Source organism: Dipodomys merriami, unplaced genomic scaffold, assembly GCF_024711535.1.
Source record: "Dipodomys merriami isolate MVZ:Mamm:240054 unplaced genomic scaffold, mDipMer1.0.p SCAF_350, whole genome shotgun sequence".
NCBI lineage: Eukaryota > Metazoa > Chordata > Mammalia > Rodentia > Heteromyidae > Dipodomys > Dipodomys merriami.
The window spans coordinates 566,847-572,810 of NW_027205049.1; the positions used below are offsets into that span (position 1 = coordinate 566,847).

Consider the following 5,964-nt stretch of genomic DNA (forward strand, 5'->3'; position numbering starts at 1 on the left):
GTTGAAACATGATATCAATCCGGGATTGAAGAACAACTTGGAAGAAACTGCATTTGATATTGCCAAAAGCACAAGTATCACTACCTCTTTGAAGTTCTGGAAGGCTGTACAAATTCTTCTCCTACATAGTAATGGTTTGGTTAAGTTTCTTAAATTTCAAAAGTGCCAGTCCATCCTTTGTGGCCCAACAAATATTTTCATAATACAAAACAACAGCAATATCTTAATTTAAAAATTTATGGATTCCATGGTATTCTTCCACGTGCATTGCCTGACTTTGATGTCAAAATGTATTCAAGAGTTGTTTGTATGCATCTATAATGATTTCTGCAGAGTTTGTGATTTTTTTAATTTTATCGTATCTGTTGAATAGAATAGTGTAGAAATTAAAGATATTCCTGGTGCTTGTCTGAAAAAAATATCTATGTTTGTATAAACTCCATAATCTATTTCATTGTCTTCTAGATATAATACTTTGAAGTCTACATTGTTTTATAATATATAGGTTCATTAATAAATGTGTCCTTTCAGATTACATTGCATTTAGGAAAAGTTTAAGATTCCTTTTTCCTAAGTCCTTATATTATTTTATTTCTTTGGTATAAAAAGGTAATGTTATCTAATTTCAAGTATTGTAAAGGTTATGCTATGTAAGGGCCTTTCGAAGGTGAAGGTTTAATACACTGATGTCAAACTAACCTTTAATTCTATGAATTACAGGTTTTGTTACACTTGTATTTTTGTAATCAACTTTTTAGTAACTGTTTTTCATTTCTTGCATTTGAAGAATGAAAAATATGGAATAATTCACAAATTTTCATACCATCCTTGTGCAAGTGCCATGTTAATCTCTGTATTGTTCTAATTTGTGTAGACTTGCCGCTGAAGCATGGAGTATCCTCTTAATTTAAGTAGTTAACGATGTAATCTTTATACAGGCATATATCCTTGGTTGCCTATTTGTAACAAGGAACCTTTATTGTTACTAAAAATGCTATTGATCTTATTTCTCTAAATTTCTATGTATAGTGGAAAAAACATATTGTTTGGTCGATTGCTCACATTTGCAATTTTTTGTCAATGACTATTTTGTCGTTTTCATTTTAAATTTGATCATATTTTGAAGCCTTTATAGCTAAGTCCAAAGGTAATGGCTTTTCAAGTACTTATTTATCAACTGAGTTAGCTTTGTGGAGCTAATGGATTCAAAGTAAGCCTTGCTTAAAAGCTACTTCTAAACTTCTGCAGGTTAAAACTTCCTAAATGAGGTCTCAGTGGTACAAATGTCTTTCTGACCCTTTACCCTTCTTCCATGTAGGAACAGACCAAGTAGAATATCTTACCCTGACAGCATAGATTGTCTTACTGGAACAAAACTAATCTTAGTTACAAGGGTTCATAGAAAGATGAACACTGCAGACCGAATTATTCAGAATAGAAGGTATTTTATCAAAATATAATTGTTAATTATTCCTATAATTTCAAAAGTAGCTAAAGCCAAGAAGGTGAAAAATATGTTCATATTCATGTTTACCTAATATCCTGGCCTGTCTAGCATCCAACCAGGCAGGAACTTACACTACTGACTTTCTATCACCAAATATTTCCATAGCTTCTGGAGAAGTCCATATGTTTTTCCTCGATATTAGGCCATAAATTGGTAATGTTTTAATCAAAGTGTTTCCTCTTGCCTCCAGGCTGAAAATTTACAAATGGTAAAGTTTTAGGTCTAACTCTACCAAAAACTGAGGTAGAGATAGTGGAATAATGCTTTAAAACAGAGTTGCCTTTGATACCCTAACCACAACGGAACATTGCATAACAATTTCTTATATTATATATACTCATATATTTTATATTTATATTTGCTGATCTTAAATTTCACACAGTGAATCTTACTAGAATTCATTGATAATTTGACAAATAAATTGAAAATTATTCCCATAAATAGATTGGAACATAAATAATTAGGTTTAGAATATATATTAGAATATAAAAAGTATCAATGCAATGTCTTCGGTATAAACTTATGATACCTTCTAAGTGTTCTTGGTCTTCTGAATTCCATAGTAAAAAAAAAAAAGCAGTATTGTTTTCCTCTAAGCTAGAAGAGATTTTACACTGCTCATGTGTTTATTGTGTTAACTCGCTATTCCCAAAATGTTTTTTTTCCCATATTTCTGAAGCGTTCTTACTGATTATACCCAATTTTTGCTGATATGATGCTTAAAAGCTATTATTCTTCTGCAGTACCCATAGGTCTGAGGATATCAGGTCCCAGTTACCTGCATCATCAGATAACATGGGCAAACCTTCTCACCTTGGCCCATGCAACATGCTAAGAGAAAGTAATTGAAGACCCATCTCAATTTCTCATTTCCTATAATATTTCAGTGCCCCAATTCCTTGCAGGAATTAGCAGTAAGCAATTGTGAAATGTAAGGCAACTTAAAATGAAAAATGAGATCACAAAATATGACAGAAAATACTGTAGTTCAAACTTTCAATTTACAGATGACCAGCCCATATGAGAAAACAAAATCACAAATGTCACAAGATTATTTTTAATACGCCTCTCCTAATGATGAATGGAAGATTTCAGTGCAGCATAAGTAGGCCAGAAAATAATTCCTGAATGTTAGATCCATAATTGTTCTACCAAGGCTAGGAAAACTTGACTTAGAGTTCAACTATAATTTCAAAAAACATTAATTGAGAAGACCCTTAGTACTTCAAAACACTGGTACTTCAGTAAAACTTGGTTCTGTAGTCTAAAAATGTTGTCATTCTCAAACCAATGATAACCTACATTTAATCTCTTGAAAGTATATTCCTTTTCAAATAAACTTTTTAAAATCATATTCACCAAAATAACACTTGACAAGTAGATGATAGTGACATTAAGTTTTCAAGTGTAGGAATCAAGTTACAATAGAGTTGATTTGTTTACCCAGCACTAATGCCAAATAAGTTCAAACATTCATTAAAGTGTAGAAATAGTATCTCCCACCATTTGCATTGTTCAGTAGGTGCCTTCCAGAAATGTGTTAAATACATCAGCCTCCCATAATTCAAACCCAAATATTAGCTAATAAAGTAAATTTCATCACATAAGAAGGTACATTTTAAAAAGTCATTAATAGTTGCCTTATCATGTGTTATTTTATCATATATTTTCCCTCTCTGTCTAACATAGTAAGAAATATGATTTTAAGTCTTGAATATGGGTACTGATCAGAGATGTGACAAACATAAAATCTTTCTTCTATTGCTATCATATTCCTATACAGTGGTAAATTTTAGTTTTCTTCTTTTTCCAAAACTTATAGGTAGTAGAAAATATCATCCCATGTACAATATAATAATGACACACCATTGTACAAAGCCATTTATAAAAGCTGGTAGTTAGCTATAAATTCTAAGTGACTTTTAAACTTTCTTGTTGACTAAAGATTAATCTTCCAAAACGATGAGAATAAAATCATGTCTAGGTGCTTCACGTCTCCAGTCTTGCAAATTGTTATTGCAGATGAATGAATTAGGGAAATATAAGCTGACATCATTTGAAGTATATGTGGGATTGAAATTCCATGGAATATATATAAACCTTTCAAAGTATTAACAGAGAGTTTAACAGAACGACTATCAGGAAGTTGAAACAAGAAAGGAATAATAGTAAAATAAAATGAATGAAAAATGGAACAAGGGGCAAGTACAGCTAGAATACTCAATGTACACATGTGATAAAGGAAGTCCTAAATCTGCAATAAATCTTGGATAAAGGGTTGGTTGAGAATGATAGAAGAAGTGACTCTGATCCAGGAGCATTGGACAATTAGGTGGACATATTTAATTGTAACACAAATGCACAACCTTTTGAAATTCAGTTAAAAACACAACTACAAACAAAAACACACAAAAATCACAACCAAACCGCAATCCCTAGAGAGTATGTATATGAGCTCACAAAATTTTAAGCAGTTAATGAAGGGCAGTCATGGGAAAAGCAAACAAACTCTTCAAAGAGGGCAGTTTGGGGTAGGTTAGAATTTTGAACAGATTTAAATAGAATGTCAAATGTTATAAATCACCTACAATATACTGTAAATATTTTCTTCTGTCTATATTCTTTTTTTGGGGGGGGGGTGTCCGGTCGTGGGGCCTGAACTCTGGGCCTGGGCGCTGTCCCTCAGCTCTTCAGCTCAAGGCTAGCGATCTACCACTTGAGCCACAGCTCCACTTCTGGCTTTTTTCTTTTTGCTTATGTGATACTGAGGAATCGAACCCAGGGCCTCAGGCATGCAAGGCAAGTGCTCTACCACTGAGCCACTTTCCCAGCCCTCATTCTTTGAGTATTCTTTGTCTGAACTGGTTACTCCAGACCTGAGCTATACTTTACAGCTTGTGAAGATAGAATGGAAGAAACAAGGTCAAGAACCCATTACACCACTGGAGAGAAAACAGTCCTCTATGGTTTCTCTCATCTTTCTTCAATACTCTTTTCTCATACTTTTATTAAAGTCAAGTGATTTTGAATTACATCTTCCCTTCTTTTTCAGAGAATTACTGTTTAGTAATTAAATGTCAATTCACAAATTTTGATGTCTTTTTTAAAAAGAACTTTGAATTTAAATTCCATTGCAACCTTGTTTCACACAGTGAGAGTATATTTCCTGGGTAAGGACAATTCTCAAGGAAATCTACAGGATTTACAGCAAGGTTTGTGAGGCTTGTTTGTTTACTGTAAAAATGAGCCATATTCACCCACATTGCTCCCTCTCAGCTAAATCTCCATGGATTTCTTTGCATGAAAGCCTATTTTCCCAGACAATTTTAAATGTTCTTAATAGGCTAAGTTGTTAAAAAGTTTGAACAATTAAAATTTACCTGTCATAAATTTTAAAGCTCTTTTGAAATTCATTTATCAGAATCGTGAATTCACCAATCATAATCCCGCCTTTACCATCAAAAAGAGTTAACATGTTGTTTTCATGATATAGTATCCATGAAACTACTATTTTCCAGTGCCTTTGTTATGCATATATTTGACCATATAAGATGATGCTGAGCAAAATGAACTCCAAGATATGGAAAGAGAAATATTTATTTGCGGTTGTTGTTTTTGATGTACTATGTGATTTTTATTTTCTTTGAGATTTTCCCCTATGGTTTATCCTCTGCTGTGTTTGATTTTGGTACCCTGTGTATTTTGTATACATTTACCTTAATTAGGGAAGGGAACAGGAACAAAAAAAATGGTGGGGCAAAGGACAATTGCTATAGCAATTCTCACAAGACAATAAGTTGGAAATGTACATTACCACGTCTGAGGGGTATTGGAATGAAGGAAAAACTGTGAGAAAAATTAGAGAGGGGATAACAAGTTTGAAAAGTTATGTATTCCGTACCTTCCAATGGCTGTAACCTCAGTGCACATCACTTTCACATTAAAATTAAATTAAAAAAATAATCTGATGAAATAAAATTTCACTGTTTTGGTATAGTAAATATTATTCTTTATGTAGTAACTTTTTAAAAATCAGTATTATTTGGCATCTAATTTGAATTAATTACCTTTTCTTTATCAGAGGGTCATCAACTTGAATGATATCCAACTAGACAATTTTTTCACAAAATACTTTCCAATATTTTGAAAATAGAATAAATTTAGTATTTCTTATAACAAAACAGAAAACAGTTTAATTCTATGGTGTAGTGACCGTCTACTCGACCAGCGAGGAAAAACGACCACCACACCAGGAGTCTTCTCAGATCACGCTTTATTGGAGAGCCTTTTAGTTGTAGGAGAGCTTGGGCACGAGAGAGCATGCACCTGAAACACAGCCGCTTATATAGGAGAATCGGAACACGGGTCTTTCTATTGTTGGTCGCCTGCCTTTCACCGTCACCAGGTGTCATGGGATTGGCTGGGGGCTCTACCTGGCTCGTGCACGCGCACAGCCC

The 5,964-nt window shown here is 33.3% G+C and overlaps 1 pseudogene; it reads right to left on the minus strand.

Annotated features, from left to right (window-relative positions):
- Window positions 1–791: 791 nt before the first annotated feature.
- On the minus strand, window positions 792–891 carry LOC138804013 (U6 spliceosomal RNA; annotated as a pseudogene).
- Window positions 892–5,964: the final 5,073 nt, after the last annotated feature.